Source organism: Misgurnus anguillicaudatus, chromosome 4 (assembly GCF_027580225.2).
Source record: "Misgurnus anguillicaudatus chromosome 4, ASM2758022v2, whole genome shotgun sequence".
NCBI classification, from domain to species: Eukaryota; Metazoa; Chordata; class Actinopteri; order Cypriniformes; family Cobitidae; genus Misgurnus; species Misgurnus anguillicaudatus.
The window spans coordinates 34,862-62,570 of record NC_073340.2 but is presented as its reverse complement, the minus strand read 5'-3'; the positions used below and the strand labels follow the sequence as shown (position 1 = coordinate 62,570).

The 27,709-nt window shown below is 37.9% G+C and overlaps 1 long non-coding RNA gene and 10 other non-coding genes across 11 annotated transcripts; 3 read left to right on the top strand and 8 right to left on the bottom strand.

Moving 5' to 3' along the window:
- Positions 1 to 6,205: 6,205 nt before the first annotated feature.
- LOC129441123 (uncharacterized) lies at positions 6,206 to 8,394 on the bottom strand. The gene is made up of 4 exons (XR_012369088.1): positions 7,634 to 8,394; positions 7,194 to 7,242; positions 6,755 to 6,798; positions 6,206 to 6,332 (listed from the first exon to the last, which is right to left on the bottom strand). It is a non-coding gene; the product is annotated as an uncharacterized lncRNA (long non-coding RNA).
- Positions 8,395 to 20,988: 12,594 nt separating this feature from the next.
- Positions 20,989 to 21,103, bottom strand: LOC141363758 (U5 spliceosomal RNA). The gene has a single exon (XR_012369374.1). It is a non-coding gene; the product is annotated as a U5 spliceosomal RNA (small nuclear RNA).
- Positions 21,104 to 22,008: 905 nt separating this feature from the next.
- LOC141363759 (U5 spliceosomal RNA) lies at positions 22,009 to 22,123 on the bottom strand. Its single transcript, XR_012369376.1, has one exon. It is a non-coding gene; the product is annotated as a U5 spliceosomal RNA (small nuclear RNA).
- Positions 22,124 to 22,858: 735 nt separating this feature from the next.
- Positions 22,859 to 22,930, top strand: trnad-guc (transfer RNA aspartic acid (anticodon GUC)). The gene has a single exon. It is a non-coding gene; the product is annotated as a tRNA-Asp (tRNA).
- A 118-nt stretch (positions 22,931 to 23,048) lies between these two features.
- Positions 23,049 to 23,120, bottom strand: trnag-ucc (transfer RNA glycine (anticodon UCC)). Its single transcript has one exon. It is a non-coding gene; the product is annotated as a tRNA-Gly (tRNA).
- A 199-nt stretch (positions 23,121 to 23,319) lies between these two features.
- trnad-guc (transfer RNA aspartic acid (anticodon GUC)) lies at positions 23,320 to 23,391 on the top strand. Its single transcript has one exon. It is a non-coding gene; the product is annotated as a tRNA-Asp (tRNA).
- Positions 23,392 to 24,265: 874 nt separating this feature from the next.
- Positions 24,266 to 24,380, bottom strand: LOC141363757 (U5 spliceosomal RNA). The gene has a single exon (XR_012369373.1). It is a non-coding gene; the product is annotated as a U5 spliceosomal RNA (small nuclear RNA).
- A 926-nt stretch (positions 24,381 to 25,306) lies between these two features.
- trnag-ucc (transfer RNA glycine (anticodon UCC)) lies at positions 25,307 to 25,378 on the bottom strand. Its single transcript has one exon. It is a non-coding gene; the product is annotated as a tRNA-Gly (tRNA).
- Positions 25,379 to 25,577: 199 nt separating this feature from the next.
- On the top strand, positions 25,578 to 25,649 carry trnad-guc (transfer RNA aspartic acid (anticodon GUC)). The gene has a single exon. It is a non-coding gene; the product is annotated as a tRNA-Asp (tRNA).
- Positions 25,650 to 26,523: 874 nt separating this feature from the next.
- On the bottom strand, positions 26,524 to 26,638 carry LOC141363756 (U5 spliceosomal RNA). The gene has a single exon (XR_012369372.1). It is a non-coding gene; the product is annotated as a U5 spliceosomal RNA (small nuclear RNA).
- Positions 26,639 to 27,564: 926 nt separating this feature from the next.
- trnag-ucc (transfer RNA glycine (anticodon UCC)) lies at positions 27,565 to 27,636 on the bottom strand. Its single transcript has one exon. It is a non-coding gene; the product is annotated as a tRNA-Gly (tRNA).
- Between the last annotated feature and the right edge of the window lie 73 nt (positions 27,637 to 27,709).

The following is a 27,709-nucleotide window of genomic DNA, read 5'->3' as shown; positions in this document are numbered from 1 at the left end:
ACTTCCTGGATTTAAGCTATCAGGTACACTATGATGATGACATGCTTAAGAATTTTTTTTATCATGCACTTCATGGACATTTACACCTGTGTATGCCATGTGATGCCTTAATCTGGTCCTTGGAACGTTACATAGACTTTGCTCTCCATGCCTAACACCATGCCTGTTTCTAAAATGGCCGCCACCATGCCTGTCTCTGCACCTAAGATGGCTGTCATGTCACCTGCACCAGTTTTTGAGATGGCTACTGAAGTATTTTATTTTAATCCCAATATGTGCATCTTGAGTTTACCATTATAATCCAACTTTGCAGTAGTTTAAGAACCATCTGTGTGTATTTAAGAACCAGCTGTGTGTATTCATGTCAAATAGTTTCATGTCAAAGGACACAAAGGGTTTCAGTATAATGAATAGCCTAGAGTCAAATAGGTCATGGGAAGGAGACACGGGTCTGAGGAATGTCATGTGGTTCTTCAAGTTACAAGCCTGAACAGAAACATATTGTTTGAACCATGGAGGGGAGGGAACCAAAACCTATATATTTACCAAGCCATGGCTCAGCGGGTCAGACTGATTTTGGAGAATCCTCCTAGGACCACACTCTGGTTCTGGGGGGATTCACCAGGGCGGCCTCTGCTTTTTATTTGTCTGGAAAATAAAAGTCTATCTCTTGAAATCAAAACCTACGACTGAAGATTGTTTCATGGGAGGAAAAAGAAAACCACAACATTTGGTGCCGAAACCCGGGATAGAAAAGAGCTGGACAGTCGCACCACCTGGGCGACCCTGACGAGCAACACAAACAGCGTATGGCCATATACTAAAGGTAAGCACTTTTTGCTTATTTATTAGGTTTGTGTTGTTTGTGTAGAATTTGCTCCAAGTGGTGAGAAAATTAAGCTCTTCTAAATTTAAGAACCATATATGTGAACTGGGTTTTGATTTCAAGGGTACAATCTAACTAAGGCATGCATGCATGAATCTGTATTAAATTACTTTGGCTTTGATGATCACAGTGAATTGAAACAGATTTTAAGTGAAGAGAACACGTAAGAGTTGCCTATATCTGTGGGTGTAAGTGTATGATATAGAAGTCTGTGCCTGTGGTCGGAAGTGTAGGGCACAGAGGTCAATGTCGTGTGGTCGGAAGTGTTTATCGATATTGACAGTATATTGACCGCGTAAAAGTGGTATATTTTATTGTTTTAGTTGACCATGTGGTTGGAGGTGCAATGGTCATTTTGTTTTGGTATATAAATTAATACCATGTTTTTATTGGAACTGTGAGTATGTTTGCAGCTGCAGTGTGTGTGTGAGTGAGTGAGTGAGTGAGAGAAATATGAACTTGCATCTGGTAAGCAGGGAGAGACTTTCCCTTGGGCAGTTGGGCTGTTAAGGGGGGTGTAATTGCTGTCCTGTGAGTGTAGGGTGAATGACTACTGGGTTAGAGTGTGGAATAATGAGCCCTAAAAAATAAAGACAGCCCAAATAAATAAAGGGTTTGACATAAATGCTAACTGGTTATTACTGAAAAATGGTTGGGTTAACAATTTGGTTTATAGGTTATCAAACATACATTTGAAATTTAAGGTTTGGTAAAAACAATTGACACCAGATGGGAGATCAAAAAGAGCACAAAACCTGAGACCACAGCTGGCTTTCTTGATGGGCAATGCAATCAGGTGGCCACCTAAAGAGATGAGCAGTTTTGCTTGTTTAAAGATTGTATTGTTCACCTGAGATGGCTCGGGGTGCCCTGGTGAAAAAATAGTATGCTAAATATATTTAATTTTGATATACTTAAGTATACTTGCAGTCCAGTGTTGGGGGTAACGAGTTACAAAGTAACGGATTACAGTAACTACATTACTTTTTTGGGTAACGAAGTAAAGTAACGCATTACACTAATAATATTGATAACTACACTACTTTACTAGACTATAGGAACGCGCTTTCCTGCGTTACCCAAGCAGTGTTTGCCTGGGTGTAAAGTTCTGTCTATTTAAGTGGTGCGTGCATGCGTGTCCCTGTACGTGTGCCGTTGCCATAGAGATTGATTTGAAGGAGCTGCTGGTGCAAAGGGGAGCGGGAAATGAAGACGGAGGGTTTCAGCCACTGGGGCGATATTCACATAACTTTCAGCGTATTGCTCGAAAGGACAAAAATATTTGTGTGAAATGCACACTATGCCCACACGACAAGTGTCTTTCAACTGCTGACAACGCGATGAGCAACCTGTCTGAGCATTTGTAAGCCCAGCATGGCAATACAACACTTGTGGCGAAAGATCCTGCTTAACTTACCGGTCAGGGATCGAGAGGTCTGAACCCCCGAAGACGGAATTAGGTAATGAACCTCAATCGAGTCAGAGCCAGAGCATAATTCTTTTAAAGAAATTATTTGAACGTAACCCGAACAGCAATGTCGCGTGCGCTCAATTTATAGAAAAAAGCCAGGAGTCAGGAGGACCGCTGTTTTCTTAATAATCTTACTTCCAAATCTAATCCTATAAACTTTTCGGTGTTTGATGTATCACTGTTACCGCCCTGCCAGACTGTCTTAAATAGAGAAACAAGTTAATTCCTTGATTTGCGTTGTTGATTCATTTATAAATAATTCCCCCAAGGGTTTAGTTTATGCGCAAAAAGCATTAAAATGAATAGAACGTGATGATTACGTCTTTCTTTGGTGAAAAAATAATAAAATAAATAAGCCTATATGAAATGTGTTTCCCTTAAATAATTAGCAAATTAACAAAACGAATTCAAAAGTAGCCTATATGAGTTTATTTATTGTGTGACTCCCAAACCGATGCAGCACAAAACACCTTTTACCTATTTAAAAAAGCACAATGTTTTGTTATTATTGCGAGTGTAACTTTACATAAATAAATGTACACATTACAGTTTTGAATGTTGTTTTACTTTTATTTGTATGACCATAATTTAAGGTAATTTAAGGTAATGCAAAATGCAAGCTCATCACGCGTTTCATGCCATCACCCCCGTGGGTTTACACAGGGCAGCGAGAAAGAGACATTTAAACATTTAACATTCTACTTGAGTTTTTTTGGACATCCCTTTGGAATCACTGCAATCATATCATAATAATAAATATAAGCGCAGCGCTTATGAGTGTTCAAACACTGCTGACCGCTCAGCTGTCAATCAGCCGACCCTCACAAAGTTTCACATTAAATGATAATATATTTGAACAAGCATGGTCCTGTGCTTATTTCTGTCAATGTTCTGCATGAAGATCTTTAAAGGTTTCTACTTACATCACGATTTGCGGTGCGGCCGGTCGCAGTCTTTATGTAAAACGGGTATGAAATAAATTGATGCTGATGTCGGATAACGGGTCAACTGTTATTTTAATCGCGCGGATGCGGGTTATCAAACAGGACTGTGCATGACTCGTATAAGGAAAATGGAATGACAACATGAAAATTATAAAATAGCCTACATGTTTATATTCTGTATGAAACCACCATGGGCGCTAAACTTGCGGTGTTAAAGGGACAGTTCACCCAAAAATAAATTATACATTTTGTTACAAACCTGTATAAATATCTTTGTTCTGATAAACACGAAGCAACATATTTTGAGAAATGTTAATAACCAAACCAAGCATGAGCCCCATTCACTTCTATAGTAGGAAAAAATAATACTATGGAAGTGAATGGGGCTCATGAATGGTTTGGTTACAAACATTCCTCAAAATATTTTCATTCATGTTCACCAGAACAAAGACATTTATACAGGTTTGTAACAACATGAGAGTTACAAACCTGATTTACAAATAAATTATACACAATTTTAATTTTTGGGCGAACTATAAATCCGATGGGGTCAAAAATTAGGGTGCACCTAACTTTTGTGCTGGTGCACCTAAGAAAAAATGTTAGGCGCACCAGTGCAACCAGTGCAAAAAGTTAGTCTAGAGCCCTGGCCGGTCATTTAAAGTAGTCACTCATCATCAGCCGACCCCGCCTAAACCATGTCCATGTATCTATGTGGTAAATTAAGAAAAAGGAAAGTAAAGTAATAAGTAGTGAAGTTACTTTTCAAATGCAGTAACTAGTAAAGTAATCTCATTACAATTTTAAGAAGTAACTAGTAACTAGTAACAAATTACATTTTTTGAGTAACTACCCCAACACTGTTGCAGTCACACTAATGACCAGTATACTTAAAGTGTGCTATTGATTAGTTTATTTAAAGAGTGCTATTTTGGAACAACTAATTTTGTACTTAATATATTTTAGTTGTATATTAATTGTAACAAAGTACAACTTTAAGTGTATTTAGTGTACTTTTGTGTGCTAAAGTGGAACAACTTTAAGTGTATTTAGTACAATTTAAGTACATGACTGTTTTTGTGCTAAATTCATGCTTGATAAGTGGATTTAGAGTGTGTTTTATTTATGTTAGGAGTACATTACAAATGTATTATGAGTGTCTTGCAAACATACAATCAGTATACCTTAAATAGACTGTTTGCATACATTCTATATATTTTTGGCCAATCCAAAATTCTGAAAACTGCCCTGGTGAAAAATGAATATGCCAAGTACATTACATTTTGTATACTTTTACATACCTGCAGCTAGATTAGTAATGAGTATACTTCAAGTGCCTTAATAATTAGTTAACTTAAAGAGTGCTATTTTGGGAATAGATTACTTTAGCTGGTAACATAACCAAAATAATTTTTTCCAAATAAATAAAAGCTGATTAAAACAGTCAAAAACAATTCATTTTAAAGGTTCTGTACGTAACGTTTCTACTTAAACTAATCCATTTTCAATTGCCTTTGTGCGAATGTGTTGTAATCTCACATTAAAATGATCCACTTTGCGGGTTTTGCTATTACCTCTGAAAAAAAATATTATTATTTTTATGTGAAAGTACCGGGCCGGATTTGGCGCGAAATCCAGTGACGTCACCTGCATGCGCGCTCCCGAGCCACTCGCCTCGTCTACTGACTTTGCGCTCAACAGCGACGACACTGTCTGATAACAGACTGAAACGACATGCTCCCAGCACAACACAGACTCCAACACAAACTCCACATATTGTGAAGAAAAGTTATCTGCTGAAGTTCGTTAGGCCAAACGTGAATCGGATCAACCAAGGACAAAAACACGGATTAACATTGGCAGGGCATATGAATTATGGAGAAACCTCCGCTTTGTTTTGGGTATAAAAACGGAACCGGAGTTTGCTTTCATCCTTTTGGACAGGTAAGCTAACATTACTACAAAGCATGTCAAATATATTTTGATTATCTGCTTTAGTTTTTTAGACGTTATTTCGGTTTGCTAGCCTTCGCTTTAACTTGTTTGCCCAGCCGTCGTCGATCGATGACGTAAAACTGCGGACGCGTTTGTTTGCATGCGTCCGCTTTTTAAAAGTCTTTAAACTTGTACGGTCTGACATTGATGGAAACTGAGATTATACAGTGTGACATGGACTAAACTACGATATTGATCGCACAGTGTGGCAAGCAACAACCCTAAAGGACTATTTTAAATAGCACAGTATATACCGGGCTTTACTGTTTATACTGAAATTGTTCAGTGTAGTTCACTAATCGTTTTCGTTATCTTACCGTAAATGTAAGTAACACCACATAACAGGCTAAATGCAGTCAATTAAAGTTTACCTGAGTTTCCAGCATGTTGTGTGATGCTTTCTCCGGTGTGTTAAATGTCAGTCTGGCCGTCGCTCATGAGTTCGAGGACGCGCTTTTAAACTTATTGGTTGCAATCTGAAACATCACCGCTAGAGGCCGCTGTAAACTACATACAGAACCTTTAAATATATTTAAAATATAGTTTTATTCACAGCATTCAAAGTGTACAGTATTTGCCTAAAAATTGAACAATTACTCATTGAAGAATGTCAAGATGATTAAGTTTAGGGCTGCACGATAAATTGCATGTGTTTGTCAGGCGCATCTCCTCAGTAATGCCGGTTCCTTGATTGGTGTTGGATCGCCATCGGCTGTTTTCGGATGTAGCAGCTTTAACTACGCAGAGCCGTGGTTCACTGACAATCGGGGCAGTTTCGCATTAATTATCGCGGACGTATCGCCTGCGATATGTATGCGGTATGGCCCAGCTTGTCAGGGAACTACGGCTCTGTGGTTGGAGCTGCTCCATCTGGGAACAGCTGATGGCGATTTGGTACTAATCAGGAAACCGGCATTACTGACGTGATGCGCGTGGTATCGCATGTGATTTATCGTGCAGCCCTAATTAAGTTTACAACGTCTTTCTCTCCCAAATCAACTTTAGTCTGGCAGGTTTTGGTTCAGCCGTAGGAAATCTGAAAAAGATAGACAATAAGCTCAATTAAAAAGTGTTTAATATTAAAACATTACATTTATTTAAGACTTACTGTATTAAATCTATAGTTTACTGGCAGAGATTGTATAGCAGATATATTTTTACCTAAACTAGAGCTTGACTAAAATGTCATCATATATATTAAGGGGCGGTTTCCCAGACAGGAATTAGACTAGTCCTAGACTAAAATAAATGTAAGAGCTGTCCAAACTGAAAACAACTTGCTCTGACATATCTTAAAATACATCAGTGCCCTTTGTTTTACATCGTAATTCACATAAGTAATGTTTTTAGTAAGGCATGTTTGTTAAAACTATCCTAATTAAACTAAGGTCTAGTCCTGGATAAAGCGAATCCCTGTCCGGGAAACCACCCCTAAGAGTTTTCATTATAATGACTTGCCTATATGGGCTGCAAAATCCTCCTTACATAAAATACTTCAGCTCCTAAAGAAAGATTTTATTGTATTAAATTTAAATGTAAAACTTGTCAGAAAGAAAATGCAACAAGCAGACAATGGGGTGGCTTCCTGTAAAGGGATTAGCTTAAAACAGGACTAGGCCTTAGTTTAATAAAGAAATATAACTAGTTTCAAAAAACATGCCTTAATAAAAACATTACCTGTGTGCATTTTGAGGCAAAACAAAGGACACTGGTGTATTTTAAGATATGTCAGTGCAAGTTGTTTTCAGTTTGGACAGCTCTTACATTTATTTTAGTCTAGGACTAGTCTAATCCCTGTCCGGGAAACCGCCTCAGTATGTATATAACGTTATCTAAACTGAAGCTTGATTACTACTACGAATGAATTATTATATCTTAAGAGTTTAAAATGACTTACCATTAGCTGCAAAGTCCTACCTACAAATGTCTTTGAAAAACTTTAGCTTCTGAGGAAAGAATGCAGCATCATTAATACTAAATACAGTTAAGTTAGGTAAAAGCCTTACAACCTCTAAACAGTCAATAAATGGTTAACTTTCACGCTACATTAAAAAAAACAGATTTTCTGACGCTACCTTTTTTCATTAACATATACATACACACCAATACATATATTTAACAAAACAATCGGGTGTACTAATTCGATATAACAGGCTAACAGTGCTATCTTTCAAACCTTTAACATTAGCTATAAGCTAAGCTAAGCTACACAGCAGCTTATCACTAGACACCGCGTTATTGACAACATTTCGCATTCGAAATATGATAGTCTACTGATAAACTTCAGAATGGTCAAACGATAATCAAATATATTAATTTTAAGATATTTTAACGTACCTTGGGACTGAATCCGTCTGTCTTGAACAACTGGTAAAAATCAAAATACGTGCGTAGTGACGTCATCCCACACGTCAGATGCATTATTCAAATCTCAGAATTCACTTTTCTCTGAAATGCATTTACGAAAACTGTTAATTAATGTGTACAGCTAAAAGCGATATGCAATTGACTCAAAAACTACAAAAAAACAAACACTCATATTCCCCTTACGAAAAATTAATGTTTTTTTTTTGTGGTAAAAGTTTAGTAACCATGTTTTTTTTTTTTGGTGTGTTGATTATTATTAGCAAAACCATGGTTATTTTGTGGTAAAACACAGTTAATTGGTTTATCCAATGCTTGACTATAGTGAAGTTAAAGTGTACCTTATTATGTTAATAGTATATTACAAATGTATACATCTACAATATAAAATGTAACAGAACATACTGCTCTTTCGTAATTTTAAGCCCATGTTATTTCTCCATAAAATAATATACATTTGTACACCCCATATACTTTCAAAATGTGCTTAAAATATACTGTTTCTAAAGAATACTAAATAATGTATTTTGGAAATATACTGTCAGTGCATTATTATAATGATAACTTTAAGCATACCGATAAAGTATACCTAAAATACATTTTAAAATAAGTTTAAATTTAGTATACTTTAAAAATTGCACAAAACTTTAACTTTAAGTATATTTTTCTAAAGTATACTTTTAGAAAATATACTAAAGTATAATTATTTTGAAGTATGTTAAAAGTTTAATTGTAAAAAATAAGCGCAAACATGTTGTAAGCATACTTTAAATATGTTTAAAGAAAGTACATTCCTTTGTAAGTATATTTGTAATGTACTATTGCAAAGTTAAATATACTTGAAATACAATAAAGTATATTTGTTTTTCACCAGGGTGGTCAACTCACAAATGCTCTTCCAAATTTAAGAATAAAAAGGGCAAATTAAAGATTACTAGATTAAATTATAAGAATAAAGGGTTTCATTTTCAAAAGGAATGTGTGCTAGGAGAGATGATGGTTTATTGTGTGAATGAGTTTTATTTTGTAATTGAGTGGCTTTGATGAAGATTTAATGTTAAGATGAGAAGACGCCTAAGAAGTTTTGCGAAAGAGCAGTGAAGAACCTGAGTGTTACCGTGTCGGGGCAGACACGTTGGGGTTCGGAGAGAAGAGTACTCAAATCCTGTAGGTCAGGTACGGTCTATGTGTTATTTGTTTTGTTGTTTTGACAGGCCCGGGCTGATGAAAGATATTGTTTTTGTTTTATTTGTCATGTCGGATTGGTAAATTGTGTAAGTGAGTCTTTTCCATGTTGACGGAAGTGTAATGGAAAGATGAACTTGGCCAGGTATTCTAGATAGAGTTGTTTTATTTTATTTTATTTGTGTGAGAATGTAATGTGTCTGTGATATAATGAGTCTGTGTGAGCATGTCTGAGATGGAAAGAGTGGGGGCTGAGTGAGTAGTGGGTCTGTCTTTCTCCTGTGGCTCTGCAGAGGGCACAGAGAGGTGTTGTGTTACAGGAGTGAATGATTGTTTAAAACTATAAAAAAGGGGATAAAGTTTGAACGTATGTGAATATGAGTAAGAATATGAGTATGGATAAGAGACAGTTATAAATGCTGGGTATTAAAGATTAGATTTGAAGACATTGTGGTTCTGAGGTATTGTAGCCAAAAATATTAGTTACAGTGAAGTATACAGCTACTTCTAGAAATTAAATAATTCATTTAAATGATTGATTAAAATAAAATATTGTGCTCAATAGGAAAAGATTGCTTGTCCAAAAAAGGACAGATGTTCGTGATGGTATTTGACTTTATTTGACAAAACATTACAAAATATTATAAAGGAAATTTTATTTTAAAGACACATTGGAAATCTAAGTAAATATTTGGAGAATATATAAATTGGACAAATAAAAACAATTAGTTTGTAAAGTGGTTAAATGAGAAATAATTATAAAATATAAGGTGTGTTATATTCCCAGCTAACAATTTTTGGTTCCCAAAACGTTCCCCTAACGTTAGTTTTTGGTTCTCAAAACGTTCCCCTAACGTTAGTTTTTGGTTCCCATAACGTTATTTTCCAAGGTTTGTTTTTGGTTAGCCAGGAAAGTTTTCTTTACAGAAATAGAACGTTATTTTTAGGTTATTTTAACGTTTTCCTAACGTTAGGAGAACGTTAGAATAACGTTAGGAGAACGTTAGGAGAACGTTAGAATAACGTTATTCTAACGTTCTCCTAACGTTAGGAAAACGTTAAAATAACCTAAAAATAACGTTCTATTTCTGTAAAGAAAACTTTCCTGGCTAACCAAAAACAAACCTTGGAAAATAACGTTATGGGAACCAAAAACTAACGTTAGGGGAGCGTTTTGAGAACCAAAAACTAACGTTAGGGGAACGTTCTCCTAACGTTAGGAGAACGTTCTCCTAACGTTAGGAGAACGTTCTCCTAACGTTAGGAAAACGTTAAAATAACCTAAAAACAACGTTCTATTTCTGTAAAGAAAACTTTCCTGGCTAACCAAAAACAAACCTTGGAAAATGCACAGCTGACATGGAGTGAAAAATGATCTCACCAGGGCGCGAGGGCGCGTTGCCGCGGCTCCGTGCACGCACTGACAGAGCGCGCAAGCTCCAGCCTCAGTGAAGAAGTGAAGGCTTACAAAAGTACGGCACGTCTATTAGTACATCCCATGCTGTGTTTTGGTTGTTTTTTATCTATCATATCTATCTAAACTAAGTAAAACACATTTCCGTATAAGGAGGAATAAAATAATTTATTTAATACAAAATCTATAATAATTAAATTATGCTATTACTGGAAAAAATGTCTATTAAAATATTATACCATTATATAACACAGGTTATTTTATATAAAAATACCTCAACACATCACATATTATGTATTTAGATAACATTATATTTTATCAAATATATAATAGTGACTTCAACACAATAAAGAAGAGTTAAAACAGATATTTATTGAAAATATATAAACATGTAATTCACTTTAGTTTAACAGACCTTACAGCAGCCGCCTCTCCATTATTAAGTAACAACAATCAGCATCTCTCTCTCAGTTTTTACAATAATCAAAAGCTTCTAACTTCATATTCTCTTCATGGAAATAATTAAAATATATTTTCGTTTTCACATATTTAAGCTACTAATGAAGAAACAAAAAAGAAATCGCTAGAATGATATACTCTGAAGTTAAAACGCAATGAGAAATAAATCAGTCACTTTAGGTTAAAAGATCTTACCACAGTTAGTCGGCTATCCGTTTTTACAACAATAAAAAGTTTCTAACATTATATTCTCCTCAAATTCTCCTCAAATCGATTGGAAATCACTCGTATATATATTTCTTCTCACATATTTAAGTTACTAAATCAAGAAAGAAACAAAAGAACCGCTAAAATAATGTTAGTCTCTGAGGTAAAAACGAAAGGACCGTTATTTTTTAAATTAACGACTTTTCCTGAGCACAAGATAAAGCGGGTACTCGTGAAGAAGGCGGTAAGCTCGTGCAGACAAGCACGCGCATATTAGACGTGCACACTAAAGGAATAATGGGTTTAATTATGCATTCACTTCATTTCCTAAAAAAAACACATAACCAAAAAATAACCATTAGAGAACGTTATGTGTAAGTTATTTTTAGGTTATTTTATGGTTCCAGAAAACCAAAAAATAACCAAAAAATAACGTTCTGTATAAGTTATTTTTAGGTTATTTTAAAAATAACCACCCTGCAACGTTATGGGAACGTTATTTTATGGTTCCAAAAAAATAACCAAAAAAGAACCAAAAAATAACGTTCTGTATAAGTTATTTTTAGGTTATTTTAAAAATAACCACCCTGCAACGTTATGGGAACGTTATTTTATGGTTCCAAAAAAATAACCAAAAAATAACCAAAAAATAACGTTCTGTATAAGTTATATTTAGGTTATTTTAAAAATAACCACCCTGCAACATTATGGGAACGTTATTTTATGGTTCCAAAAAAATAACCAAAAAAATAACCAAAAAAATAACGTTCTGTATAAGTTATTTTTAGGTTATTTTAAAAATAACCACCCTGCAACGTTATGGGAACGTTATTTTATGGTTCCAAAAAAATAACCAAAAAATAACGTTCTGTATAAGTTATTTTTAGGTTATTTTAAAAATAACCACCCTGCAACGTTATGGGAACGTTATTTTATGGTTCCAAAAAAATAACCAAAAAATAACCAAAAAATAACGTTCTGTATAAGTTATTTTTAGGTTATTTTAAAAATAACCACCCTGCAACGTTATGGGAACGTTATTTTATGGTTCCAAAAAAATAACCAAAAAATAACCAAAAAATAACGTTCTGTATAAGTTATTTTTAGGTTATTTTAAAAATAACCACCCTGCAACGTTATGGGAACGTTATTTTATGGTTCCAAAAAAATAACCAAAAAATAACCAAAAAATAACGTTCTGTATAAGTTATTTTTAGGTTATTTTAAAAATAACCACCCTGCAACGTTATGGGAACGTTATTTTATGGTTCCAAAAAAATAACCAAAAAAGAACCAAAAAATAACGTTCTGTATAAGTTATTTTTAGGTTATTTAAAAATAACCACCCTACAACGTTATGGGAACGTTATTTTATGGTTGCAAAAAATAAAACCTAAAAATAACGTTCCCAGAACGTTATTTTTTGGTTCCCAAAAAAATAACCAAAATATAACCAAAAACTAACGTTAGGGGAACGTTCTGTGTTTGCTGGGTTGCAAAGAAAAGATTATGGCAGTCGCATTAATGGAAAAATAAGGATTAAACAATTGTTGTGTGGAGAATTAGAAAATAGAATAATTGGATGTTCAAATGAGGAAACATTTGATGTGGCATTGTGTGAGGAGAAATACAACTAAATAAAAATATAAACTAAATGAAAGATAAGAAGAGATAAAAAACTTCTTAACACGCACCGGCCCGGCGGCGGGCCCTAGGGGGCGTTTTTACGTGTTTTTGTACTTTGTTTAACATCAAATATTCAATCAACAATCATAAACTTTGCATTATTTGAAAGTTTAAACACTCCAAATTCATGTTCTGAGCTTATTTTGCAATCAATACACTGGTGTGGATAAGATTAAATGAAATGCAGACGGAATGCATATAAAAAATTTTGTGGGTACTCGCATGTCTTGCCATATGGTTCTGATAATTTCTGACAATTCCCAAAAACTTCAACGTACTTTGCAAGGTAAGGTTACACTCTTCATAAAGCATCCCACGTTTTAATCCAAACCAATGAAAAATAGTGAGAAATCCAGCAATATCCTCCTTTGTTTACATCCGTGCGTCCGCTAAGTATGATCTATCATGTTTATTTTCTATCAAATATCGATTTTTATCAGTGAAAATCCATCTCTTCCTGCTTCGTTAGACTGTTCCGATAAATATCCCGCCCTATTTTTCTGTTTTGTCCAATCAGAAAAGGTTTGACAACTCAAAATGGTATGGGATACCCGATTCGCCGAGCCAGATGTCCTTCAGCTCACCATAGGCTTTTGACTGGATTACGCCAAAACAAAGCCAGCCAATGCATAGTGAGCAAAGTTTGAAGGACAGGGGTAGTAACCAATCATGAAACGATTACAAGGATTCAACTTACGTCAGTAAAGTGTACTTCTGCGCAAATCTACAGAAGCGCATGGAGAGAAATGTCCACGCCCCCTCCGTGCGCGTTTGTTTGTTTGGGTAGCATAGCAGCCCGCTAGGCACTCCGGAGCCGCTGAGAAACCTCTTCAAATGTTAGATATAACATCTCCATTGTGGATCGTGGACTGCAGATTACTTTTTTGTGTTGAAAGTGTTTTGGAGAAGTTGATAAAGAGCATGATCGCGGAGCAACAATGCAAGACTGGATATAAACAAACCGCGCTGTCGAGGAGAGATGGACCGGACTATGAGCTCAGCTGCTCTTGCTTGGATAAAGTGGATTCTTTTGGTTATTATTTATTTTACGTTACATTTCTTGTTTCATGTTAGCTGTTTTGATTATAAAGTAACACTGGAGATGACTAATATACGAGTTTTACATGGTTTCGTTTTTCTATGATATGTTATATAAATGCATCATATTTATAGCTAACGTTATATGAATCCAATGCACAGAATATACAAACTAAAAACTAGAAAATAAGATATGTGGTGGAAAATATGAGTATTACCAGCTGAGAAATATAGGTTATTTGGCAAACATAAGACATTTGTAATTATAAATAAATATATGCATGTAATGTGTGTGTGTGTGTGTATTATGTTCATGTATATTACATCATAGTTTCTCATACAAATAGTTGTATGTCTCTAACTTTTGACTCAAACTAAAATCCTCTCTTGCTTTGTGTGTGTGTGTTGTAACTTGTAACAGGGCTTTTAGCTGAGACAGAGAAGGACTGGAATCTGGAGTGCATTCATGAGCGACCACATTCAAAATAGCAAGTATGTTGTTATAATGTGCAAATGTTTTTTTCTGAAATAGTTTTTTCTATGTGCTTTGGTGGGCAGAGAAGTTCTGAATTGATATACATAATGTAATATGTAGTCCTGACTCATTTTCTTTTGATAATAATGTCATTTTGTTATCATGTGTATATTTGGAGTTTCCAAGTGCACTTTTTCTGAAAGGACGCCTGGACTTTTTTGAAATAAAAGCTCACAGAAACAAAATTTTTTGGAGTATCATTCTCAAATTTGAATCACAGCATGGTCAGACATTCAGTTCACCTATATGGTGTCCCCAGGTGTCTCACATGACCATTTCATACCTTTTTTGCTAAGTGAATGTTATTTTAAGAAAAACGGAAGTCATTTAATGTATATTTTACCTTGTTTTACTCTGTTTTTTTACTACTCTGAGTTGTTATGACTATTAGGCAACAATATGTCAAGTGTCTAGTTTCAAACAAGACCAGAATTATGAATATAGACCATAGGGTTTAAGAGCTGCAGATGTTTTAGTTTGGAGTTGTCATTTTTCAGAAAATGCTCAAAAATAGAAGTGCTGGCTAACAGGTTAACAGACAAAGAAATGCTCAGAGGGAGAAAGAGAGAGAGAGAGAGAGAGAGAGAGAGAGAGAGAGAGAGAGAGAAAGGGAGGGGGATCCAAATGGTCACCAGATTGGACCTGTAAAGGTCGAGGGAATTGTAGGTTTAAGGCAAAACCTAGCAGACAGAAAGAAAAGAAGCTATAAAAGAGAAACAAGTTAAAGGGATAGTTCGGCCAAAAACGATATTAAACCCATGATTTACTCACCCCCAAGCTGTCCGAGTTGCATATGTCCATCGTTTTTCAGACAAACACATTTTCGTATATTTTAGAAAATATTTTAGATCTTTCTTTTGATTAAATGTAATGTTACGGGGTCCAGCAATAGTCCACGACCTTCAAGTCCAAAAAAAGTGCGTCCATCCTTCACAAATTAAATCCAAACGGCTCCAGGATGATAAACAAAGGTCTTCTGGGGGTGGTCCGTGCGGTGTTGTTGTAGAAATATCCATATTTAAAATGTTATTAACTTTATTAACTAGCTTCCGGTAGCGCCGCCATTTTAGAGTCATATGCATTCAGGATGAGCGCTTACGCAGCATAGACAGCGGTTTCTCTGTTGCTGCTCTGTCCCCCGCCCTCCGATTTGTCATACGTCACTAAGAAAAGTGCGTACACTACGTACACACTCTCTCCTGAGTCTAAGATGGTGGCGCTACCGGAAGCTAGTTAATAAAGTTAATAACATTTTAAATATGGATATTTCTACAACAACACCGCACGGATTACCACCAGAAGACCTTTGTTTATCATCCTGGAGCCGTTTGGATTTAATTTGTGAAGGATGGACGCACTTTTTTTGGACTTGAAGGTCGTGGACTATTGCTGGACCCCGTAACATTACATTTAATCAAAAGAAAGATCTAAAATATTTTCTAAAATATCCGAAAATGTGTTTGTCTGAAAAACGATGGACATATGCAACTCGGACAGCTTGGGGGTGAGTAAATCATGGGTTTAATATCGTTTTTGGCCGAACTATCCCTTTAAAAGGAAAAGAGTAGAGACCAAGTTATTAAAGGTGGAAATAAAGAGAAAAATTAAAAAGGACAGAAAAATTATTAAAAGGTGAATGACACAGATAAATTATATAAACATAAAAAAAGATTTAACAAAATGAAGAGGAGTCTTCATCTGATGATGGAAGGTGGTCACAAAATACATTTTATTTTAAATCAAAAGGCAATATTTGGCATGGGTCAATCTGAACATTGCTGGGCTGATCTCTCACATCCTTTGACATTCAAGAAAGTGACTAAAAAGCTGGCAAGAAACAGACAATGAAAAAAAAACTGTGTGTGACATCAAAGTGTTGGAGTCGCAAAGAGAGGAGCAACTCATAAACTGGACTGAGGACACATACTATTTGAATGGGACTATGATTGATCTCAAGCAGTGAAGGGTGCACTGCGCATATGTTCAGAGACAATTACAAGGATGGAAAACAAAAAAGACTGAGTGGAGTCCAGAAGGAGACTCACAAAGACAATAATGTTCTTTGAGATAAGAGAAAAAAACTGGACACTGAACACTTTTTTCCATCTTCATACAAGCCTTTGAGTGAAAGAGGGGAAGAGTGATACAGCTGTTCAATGTTTAGTAAAGACCTTGTTACTATACGGACACAGACAATCTTTATGAGAAAATCAGCCAGACAAATTTAAAGGCTGATAAAGAACTTATGTTGTTAGGTGTGACTACCTGTTCTGAAATCAAATCAGACTCCTATTAATCTGATAAGAAGAGATGCATAGTGAAATTTTTTTTTTTTTTAATTTGGTGATCTACAGAGGAACTCCAATGACGGTATTAAGATAAAAAAGCAAATATAAATGGCATAGAACAGCTATGGCAGAAAGGAAAATAAAATAGATAAAATAAATAAATTGAAAAAACATCATAGGATATTATAAAAGGTACACAAGAAAAAGCTGTGAGAATAGAGAAAAGAAGTAATAAATTATTGTAACAAACTTAGCATTTCAAGCAAATAAATCAAAATTGTATCTAGTCTACAATTTAAGAGCAATTAATGACAAGAAAAGATTGATGTTCCAAAAACCACATACTTTGCTGACAAGTGTTTCTCCATTTGATAAACATTTTTACTGTGAATTATGATTTGCATAAGAAGTAGATACTTGCATTTACGTATTTACTTATGAGGGAAAACATTATACAGGTTTAGAATGGATGAACTACCATTCCAACCTGCTGAAAGGTTAGTCTGGTTGATTAATGCTAAAAAGTTGATAAAATGATTGGTTATCATTGAGTTATAGGCACTAGGGATGAGCGAGTACAGCATTATCTGTATCTGTATCTGTATCTGTTAACCATATGAATTATCTGTATCTGTACACGGAGTAGGTGTGGCCTAACCCGGAAGTAGGCGGAGTTTGTCTTGAAATGGGCGGGGCTTTAACCTGTTTGTTATTTTAAGCATGCAATTAATAAATGGGTTGATCAGAAATTGTTATATTTCTGTATCACTGATCATAAGAGGGAGACAGAGAGTGTTTGTTTGTGTGTGTAGCTTAATTTGTTATTATTTATTATTTATACCACTACTACCTTTATATTTTATGAAATACAGCAAAAAGCAAGCGTGTCAGACACTTAAAAAAATGGTTAGAGCCAGCTGATGGTTAAAACGAAAAAAAACCTCAGATGACTGGCAGAGAGAGGAAGAGAGAGGGAGAGTGTGTGTAGCTTAATTAATTTGTAATATTTATAACACTAACTTTAACTTACTACCTTTATTTTTTATGAAATACAGCAAAAAAGTGTCAGAGAGAAAAAACTGACGAGAGAGAGAGAGAGAGAGAGAGAGAGAGAGAGAGAGAGAGAGAGAGAGAGAGAGAGAGAGAGTGTGTGTGTGTGTGTGTGTGTGTGTGTGTGTGTGTGTGTGTGTGTGTGTGTGTGTGTAGCTTAAATTAATTTGTAATATTTATAGCACGAGCTTAATACCTTTATTTTTGTATGAAATACAGCAAAAACGTGCCAGACACTCAGTGTCTGGTAACTGGTTAGAGACAGCTGAAGGTTTAAAAAGAAAAAAATTCTCAGACAGGCAGAGACGCGATGCGAGTTGCATTCACGTCTGAACGAACCCACGTTTACCAGAACTCTGCTGGTTAGTACGTATTAACGTTACAACCCGAAGTAAAAAGCTGAAGAAACCCTAAACGTTTATGGAAAAGAACCGTGAACCCGAGTGACTGAGGGAGAGAGACAGAAAGCTGTTCTGTGTGTGAGTTTGCAGAGCGGGACACAGTGGTTAGAGAAAGCTCCCAGCTGAAGCTTTAAAAAAAGAAAAAAAATCTCTGACAGGCAGAGACGCGATGCGCGTCGCATTCACGTCTGAACGAACCCACGTTTACCAGAACTCTGCTGGTTAGTACGTATTTGAACGTTACAACCCGAAGTAAAAAGCTAAAGTAACCCTAAACGTTAACGGAAAAGAACCGCGAACCCGAGTGACTGAGGGAGAGAGACAGAGAGCTTTTCTGTGTGTGAATGAGCAGAGCGGAGCTGCGGGACACACAGCAACACAATACATCTGTATTTGTGTAGGGGAGGGGCGGCGCTGTTACTACTAGCCTATCACAGAACGCTGACACAATAAGCTACCCAATGATGATTTTCATTTAATCCGAGCACAGATAGTGACTCGTATTACTCGTATAATACTCGTACTCGGCAGAAGTGCTTTATCCGTACCGGATACTCGTTTCAGCCGAGTATCCGGCTCATCTCTAATAGGCACACAGGAGAACAGTTGATTTTGCCAGCATGGGCAAACAGATGTGGAAGCTAAAAAGGGCCTCAGAGTGTCAGGAGATCTTTTTAGATTGTATAGAAGTGAAAAATTTCAGTCATAAATATTATTATCATAGATGTACATGGGGCGAATAAGTGGAATGAAAATGTATTATTTGAGTTGTGATAAGAATGAAGATTTTGAGTTGTTATAAGAACGAAAAAGTTGAGTTAACTGATAAGAGTAAATAAAAATTTGACTATCATCTACATTCACAAGGGATGGTAGATAAAAAGGTATAGAAATTATCCTCAAAGCCATACTTAACAAAATGTGTGAAAATACTAATCTTAATAGAATTGATGTTTTACCTTGTATTAATGAGCATGTAAACTAACAAAAGTACACCTCTAACACTGCATGAAATATTCGCTGATCGACCTATGCGTATTGTAAAAACATCTGGAATTAAGTGTTATATGAAGAAACTAATTGTCTATCTATTGAGCTATTTGTGTACAGGAAATAAAAGGAGGGGAAAGGAGGAGATGAGACAACATGCCTCATTGTGCGAGATGATCTTGCTTATCTGGGGGTCGATAGGTCGGAGGAGCCTAAACACGGCCACAGGGGGCCAAACGGGGGGAGACAGAAGGATGAGACCAGCCCCAGAAATGTCCAAGTGGGAGGAGCAACCAATGCATCAGAGCTCGTAGGATGGCAGTTGGAGAGAAGGAGAATGACTACATTTTATGAAAGAAGAAACATCGAAACCAAACAAAATCAAAAGCAATTCAAGTGTACCGACGGATGGAGAGCAAAGTTTCAAGCACCGAGAGAAGTGAAAAAGAGAAATTGTCAACAGAAATTGAATTAAAAAGAACTAAGCTGATTACTACAGAAGATTTGCATGGCTACAGTCAATTAAACTTCCTGGCAATGGACTTTTGCCTCAACAAGGCCCAGTGAAACATCTGTAACAATTTCAAGGGAACAGAATCTGAAAGAAAGACTTAAAACACAGAGACATTGAACAGAGAACATAAGGTGGACATTTTATGGGAAACAGCCCAAAGGTAACAAATGATACAAATGGGGAATATTTAAAGTCAAGAAAATAGGTGTGCAAAGTTGCTTTTTATGCTTTAAACTAAACCAGCTTTTAATAAGGGAATGTTTTTTAAAAAAGGAGGTAAAGAAACTTTTTAAATTATAAACAAGCAGACAAGATAAACAAAAAGACGGGGGGAATAAACAGAAAGGCTGTCCTCACAAATGGGGAGCGTGTGTTATATGCTGCGTTCTGGATTGAGGATTCGGCTCGACGACTTAGCCTGGGCGTAAGATCCTCGTTAGTATAGTGGACAGTATCTCTGCCTGTCACGCGGAAGACCGGGGTTCGATTCCCCGACGGGGAGATCTCCTTTTCGTTTGACTTCTCAAACAACTTGCACGAGCCACCTTTACGCATCAAAATCGGCTGAAGAAGTGCGCTGCATTGCTCTCGTTCTCACGATGGGGTAGAGCAAAAAGCAATGCTTTGGCCATGAATCGAACCCGGGTCAACTGCTTGGAAGGCAGCTATGCTCAACAGTTAATGAGTTAACGGCACGAGCTGAGCGCTGCTCTTAGTTTGCCGTTTTCGCACCTCTCGCCGTCCCTATGTTGGAGTCACAAGTCGCCTTTGTTTAAAGCCACTGAACACTGGTGATGAAGCCACTGAACACTGGTGATGGGAGAAACGAAACTATTCGAAGCTTCGAATCGATTGAACCAATTGCTTCGGAAATTGATTCAGTTCTTCGAAGCGTTCGAAACACCACACTCGCTGGCGACACCTGCTGGCCAAAATAGTGTTAAAGCAGATCTTTCCAAACATTTTACACTTTGTTTTACAAAATAATAGCAAGATTTGTATTAATACATGTTTAAAAAAATTATTTAACCTTATTAAGACATAATTAAAAGTGTATTGTGTGTTTTTCAGTTGTATTTAGGCCAAACAAATCATTAAAACCCTCTCCCCTTTTAATAATGCACATTTTTGTCATTAAATCTGTCTATAAACAAAAAGTAAACAAAATGGTAGTGTTATTAGCCAGAAGGATGCATGTTTTATGAACTTGCGTAATAAAACTGACCCGAGTTTACCTGACCATATTAGACACTGGTCATTTGTGACCAACTCCCCCTAGTGGTGAACCATCGGATTTTCGAAAGGTTTCAAAACAGTTATGACGTAACGAAGCGTCGTTTGCTAAAATCACGTGCAGTTATGACGTAATGAAGCCTCGTTTGCTAAAATCACGTGACTTGGCCAGTTTGAAACAAGCTCCGAGCAAATCGATTCGAAACTAGGGTTTTGAAAAGTTTCGAAGCCTCATAAAGCGGTGCTTCGGAAGCGACCATCGTTACTGAACACCTCGCGACAAACCAGCCCATAACGAAAGATTTTCTGCAATTGACCAAAGTTACGCAGCTCTGCTGTGAGCAGAGCACCCAAAAATACAATAAACTCACAACGTCCTCCTCCACGGAAATCTTTAGTAAAAGGCGAAAGATTTATACGTAGTTGAAGGAAAACTTGAGTTATGTCCAACAAACCTCGACCCAGTGTGCTCCCTGTGCCACACCATAATGTTCAAAAAGGATAATTTCTGGTTCAGGATCCACCCAGACCCCTCCACCTCGGAGGAGCAAAAGAGGTAGAAATACCTTCCTGCGCAAAATAAAGACACAGGCACAGGCTACTAACATGTCACAGTGTGATCTTTTGCTGAGAGGTTTTGGGGAATGAAACTCTGTGCACATTACACAGAGGATGCACCGGCACAGGTTATCTCCAATCTCCATCTCATTAATTTCCATAGCCTCTAGGGGAAAAAAAGGAAAAAGAAAGGGCCCCAACAGAAGAACAAGGTCTAAGACCTTCAGCTTAATAGATCATTTTCACTTCAAAAATTCTTTTTGGGGTTATGATAGCTGGTGTTAGGGCAGGGTGTAGTTTATGGTTAATTTATTTCGGGTAAATAGTAAAAAAGCAAGGGGATGGATTGAGGTTCAGAATGGGGTAGGGTTGTCCTTTTAAAGTACCAATCTAAGGGGTTTACTGATTTTGGGGTAAGGAAGGTAGTTGGCTGGGGCAGTAGAAGGGAATGTTTTTTAAAAAAGGAGGTAAAGAAACTTTTTAAATTATAAACAAGCAGACAAAATAGTGGTGAACCATCAGATTTTCGAAAGGTTTCAAAACAGTTATGACGTAACGAAGCGTCGTTTGCTAAAATCACGTGCAGTTATGACGTAATGAAGCCTCGTTTGCTAAAATCACGTGACTTGGCCAGTTTGAAACAAGCTCCGAGCAAATCGATTCGAAACTAGGGTTTTGAAAAGTTTCGAAGCCTCATAAAGCGGTGCTTCGGAAGCGACCATCGTTACTGAACACCTCGCGACAAACCCGACCATAACGAAAGATTTTCTGCAATTGACCAAAGTTACGCAGGTCTGCTGTGAGCAGAGCACCCAAAAATACAATAAACTCACAACGTCCTCCTCCACGGAAATCTTTAGTAAAAGGCGAAAGATTTATACGTAGTTGAAGAAAAACTTGAGTTATGTCCAACAAACCTCGACCCAGTGTGCTCCCTGTGCCACACCATAATGTTCAAAAAGGGTAATTTCTGGTTCAGGATCCACCCAGACCCTTCCACCTCGGAGGAGCAAAAGAGGTAGAAATACCTTCCTGCGCAAAATAAAGACACAGACACAGGCTACTAACATGTCACAGTGTGATCTTTTGCTGAGAGGTTTTGGGGAATGAAACTCTGTGCACATTACACAGAGGATGCACCGGCACAGGTTATCTCCAATCTCATCTCATTAATTTCCATAGCCTCTAGGGGAAAAAAAGGAAAAAGAAAGGGCCCCAACAGAAGAACAAGGTCTAAGACCTTCAGCTTAATAGATCAATTTCACTTCAAAAATTCTTTTTGGGGTTATGATAGCTGGTGTTAGGGCAGGGTGTAGTTTATGGTTAATTTATTTCGGGTAAATAGTAAAAAAGCAAGGGGATGGATTGAGGTTCAGAATGGGGTAGGGTTGTCCTTTTAAAGTACCAATCTAAGGGGTTTACTGATTTTGGGGTAAGGAAGGTAGTTGGCTGGGGCAGTAGAAGGGAATGTTTTTTAAAAAAGGAGGTAAAGAAACTTTTTAAATTATAAACAAGCAGACAAAATAAACAAAAAGACGGGGGGAATAAACAGGAAGGCTGTCCTCACAAATGGGGAGCGTGTGTTATATGCTGCGTTCTGGATTGAGGATTCGGCTCGACGACTAAGCCTGGGCGTAAGATCCTCGTTAGTATAGTGGACAGTATCTCCGCCTGTCACGCGGAAGACCGGGGTTCGATTCCCCGACGGGGAGATCTCCTTTTCGTTTGACTTCTCAAACAACTTGGACGAGCCACCTTTACGCATCAAAATCGTCTGAAGAAGTGCGCTGCGTTGCTCTCGTTCTCACGATGGGGTCGAGCAAAAAGCAATGCGTTGGCCGGGAATCGAACCCGGGTCAACTGCTTGGAAGGCAGCTATGCTCACCACTATACCACCAACGCAGGCAGAAAGGTGTTGCTCAACAGGACCTTTGAATGTCCTGAACCAACAGTTGTTTTAGAGCTGCACTGAATTGATCACGGATTCAGTCGATTCCCTTCCTCGCCTCGCCGGTGTCTGTAACTGGATAACCACAGAATCCCAAGAGTACTCTTTCGAAGGGGAGGTTGGTCGGCGTGATGCCAGAGCGCGAGAGAGAAGTCCTCGTTAGTATAGTGGACAGTATCTCCGCCTGTCACGCGGAAGACCGGGGTTCGATTCCCCGACGGGGAGGTTTGCTTTGTTTCTGGACTGCCGATTGAAATGCAAGACTTAACGGCACGAGCTGAGAGCTGCTCTTAGTTTGCCGTTTTCGCATTTCTCGCCATCCCTATGTTGGAGTCACAAGTCGCCTTTGTTTAAAGCCACTGAACACTGGTGATGAAGCCACTGAACACTGGTGATGGGAGAAACGAAACTATTCGAAGTTTCGAATCGATTGAACCAATTGCTTCGGAAATTGATTCAGTTCTTCGAAGCGTTCGAAACACCACACTCGCTGGCGACACCTGCTGGCCAAAATAGTGTTAAAGCAGATCTTTCCAAACATTTTACACTTTGTTTTACAAAATAATAGCAAGATTTGTATTAATACATGTTTAAAAAAATTATTTAACCTTATTAAGACATAATTAAAAGTGTATTGTGTGTTTTTCAGTTGTATTTAGGCCAAACAAATCATTAAAACCCTCTCCCCTTTTAATAATGCACATTTTTGTCATTAAATCTGTCTATAAACAAAAAGTAAACAAAATGGTAGTGTTATTAGCCAGAAGGATGCATGTTTTATGAACTTGCGTAATAAAACTGACCCAAGTTTACCTGACCATATTAGACACTGGTCATTTGTGACCAACTCCCCCTGGTGGTGAACCATCGGATTTTCGAAAAGGTTTCAAAACAGTTATGACGTAACGAAGCGTCGTTTGCTAAAATCACGTGACTTGGCCAGTTTGAAACAAGCTCCGAGCAAATCGATTCGAAACTAGGGTTTTGAAAAGTTTCGAAGCCTCATAAAGCGGTGCTTCTGAAGCGATCATCGTTACTGAACACCTCGCGACAAACCCGACCATAACGAAAGATTTTCTGCAATTGACCAAAGTTACGCAGCTCTGCTGTGAGCAGAGCACCCAAAAATACAATAAACTCACAACGTCCTCCTCCACGGAAATCTTTAGTAAAAGGCGAAAGATTTATACGTAGTTGAAGGAAAACTTGAGTTATGTCCAACAAACCTCGACCCAGTGTGCTCCCTGTGCCACACCATAATGTTCAAAAAGGGTAATTTCTGGTTCAGGATCCACCCAGACCCTTCCACCTCGGAGGAGCAAAAGAGGTAGAAATACCTTCCTGCGCAAAATAAAGACACAGGCACAGGCTACTAACATGTCACAGTGTGATCTTTTGCTGAGAGGTTTTGGGGAATGAAACTCTGTGCACATTACACAGAGGATGCACCGGCACAGGTTATCTCCAATCTCCATCTCATTAATTTCCATAGGCTCTAGGGGAAAAAAAGGAAAAAGAAAGGGCCCCAACAGAAGAACAAGGTCTAAGACCTTCAGCTTAATAGATCATTTTCACTTCAAAAATTCTTTTTGGGGTTATGATAGCTGGTGTTAGGGCAGGGTGTAGTTTATGGTTAATTTATTTCGGGTAAATAGTAAAAAAGCAAGGGGATGGATTGAGGTTCAGAATGGGGTAGGGTTGTCCTTTTAAATTACCAATCTAAGGGGTTTACTGATTTTGGGGTAAGGAAGGTAGTTGGCTGGGGCAGTAGAAGGGAATGTTTTTTAAAAAAGGAGGTAAAGAAACTTTTAAAATTATAAACAAGCAGACAAAATAAACAAAAAGACGGGGGGAATAAACAGGAAGGCTGTCCTCACAAATGGGGAGAGTGTGTTATATGCTGCGTTATGGATTGAGGATTCGGCTCGACGACTAAGCCTGGGCGTAAGATCCTCGTTAGAATAGTGGACAGTATCTCCGCCTGTCACGCGGAAGACCGGGGTTCGATTCCCCGACGGGGAGATCTCCTTTTCGTTTGACTTCTCAAACAACTTGCACGAGCCACCTTTACGCATCAAAATCGTCTGAAGAAGTGCGCTGCGTTGCTCTCGTTCTCACGATGGGGTCGAGCAAAAAGCAATGCGTTGGCCGGGAATCGAACCCGGGTCAACTGCTTGGAAGGCAGCTATGCTCACCACTATACCACCAACGCAGGCAGAAAGGTGTTGCTCAACAGGACCTTTGAATGTCCTGAACCAACAGTTGTTTTAGAGCTGCACTGAATTGATCACGGATTCAGTCGATTCCCTTCCTCGCCTCGCCGGTGTCTGTAACTGGATAACCACAGAATCCCAAGAGTACTCTTTCGAAGGGGAGGTTGGTCGGCGTGATGCCAGAGCGCGAGAGAGAAGTCCTCGTTAGTATAGTGGACAGTATCTCCGCCTGTCACGCGGAAGACCGGGGTTCGATTCCCCGACGGGGAGGTTTGCTTTGTTTCTGGACTGCCGATTGAAATGCAAGACTTAACGGCACGAGCTGAGAGCTGCTCTTAGTTTGCCGTTTTCGCATTTCTCGCCATCCCTATGTTGGAGTCACAAGTCGCCTTTGTTTAAAGCCACTGAACACTGGTGATGAAGCCACTGAACACTGGTGATGGGAGAAACGAAACTATTCGAAGTTTCGAATCGATTGAACCAATTGCTTCGGAAATTGATTCAGTTCTTCGAAGCGTTCGAAACACCACACACGCTGGCGACACCTGCTGGCCAAAATAGTGTTAAAGCAGATCTTTCCAAACATTTTACACTTTGTTTTACAAAATAATAGCAAGATTTGTATTAATACATGTTTAAAAAAATTATTTAACCTTATTAAGACATAATTAAAAGTGTATTGTGTGTTTTTCAGTTGTATTTAGGCCAAACAAATCATTAAAACCCTCTCCCCTTTTAATAATGCACATTTTTGTCATTAAATCTGTCTATAAACAAAAAGTAAACAAAATGGTAGTGTTATTAGCCAGAAGGATGCATGTTTTATGAACTTGCGTAATAAAACTGACCCAAGTTTACCTGACCATATTAGACACTGGTCATTTGTGACCAACTCCCCCTGGTGGTGAACCATCGGATTTTCGAAAATGTTTCAAAACAGTTATGACGTAACGAAGCGTCGTTTGCTAAAATCACGTGACTTGGCCAGTTTGAAACAAGCTCCGAGCAAATCGATTCGAAACTAGGGTTTTGAAAAGTTTCGAAGCCTCATAAAGCGGTGCTTCTGAAGCGATCATCGTTACTGAACACCTCGCGACAAACCCGACCATAACGAAAGATTTTCTGCAATTGACCAAAGTTACGCAGCTCTGCTGTGAGCAGAGCACCCAAAAATACAATAAACTCACAACGTCCTCCTCCACGGAAATCTTTAGTAAAAGGCGAAAGATTTATACGTAGTTGAAGGAAAACTTGAGTTATGTCCAACAAACCTCGACCCAGTGTGCTCCCTGTGCCACAACATAATGTTCAAAAAGGGTAATTTCTGGTTCAGGATCCACCCAGACCCTTCCACCTCGGAGGAGCAAAAGAGGTAGAAATACCTTCCTGCGCAAAATAAAGACACAGGCACAGGCTACTAACATGTCACAGTGTGATCTTTTGCTGAGAGGTTTTGGGGAATGAAACTCTGTGCACATTACACAGAGGATGCACCGGCACAGGTTATCTCCAATCTCCATCTCATTAATTTCCATAGGCTCTAGGGGAAAAAAAGGAAAAAGAAAGGGCCCCAACAGAAGAACAAGGTCTAAGACCTTCAGCTTAATAGATCATTTTCACTTCAAAAATTCTTTTTGGGGTTATGATAGCTGGTGTTAGGGCAGGGTGTAGTTTATGGTTAATTTATTTCGGGTAAATAGTAAAAAAGCAAGGGGATGGATTGAGGTTCAGAATGGGGTAGGGTTGTCCTTTTAAATTACCAATCTAAGGGGTTTACTGATTTTGGGGTAAGGAAGGTAGTTGGCTGGGGCAGTAGAAGGGAATGTTTTTTAAAAAAGGAGGTAAAGAAACTTTTTAAATTATAAACAAGCAGACAAAATAAACAAAAAGACGGGGGGAATAAACAGGAAGGCTGTCCTCACAAATGGGGAGAGTGTGTTATATGCTGCGTTATGGATTGAGGATTCGGCTCGACGACTAAGCCTGGGCGTAAGATCCTCGTTAGAATAGTGGACAGTATCTCCGCCTGTCACGCGGAAGACCGGGGTTCGATTCCCCGACGGGGAGATCTCCTTTTCGTTTGACTTCTCAAACAACTTGCACGAGCCACCTTTACGCATCAAAATCGTCTGAAGAAGTGCGCTGCGTTGCTCTCGTTCTCACGATGGGGTCGAGCAAAAAGCAATGCGTTGGCCGGGAATCGAACCCGGGTCAACTGCTTGGAAGGCAGCTATGCTCACCACTATACCACCAACGCAGGCAGAAAGGTGTTGCTCAACAGGACCTTTGAATGTCCTGAACCAACAGTTGTTTTAGAGCTGCACTGAATT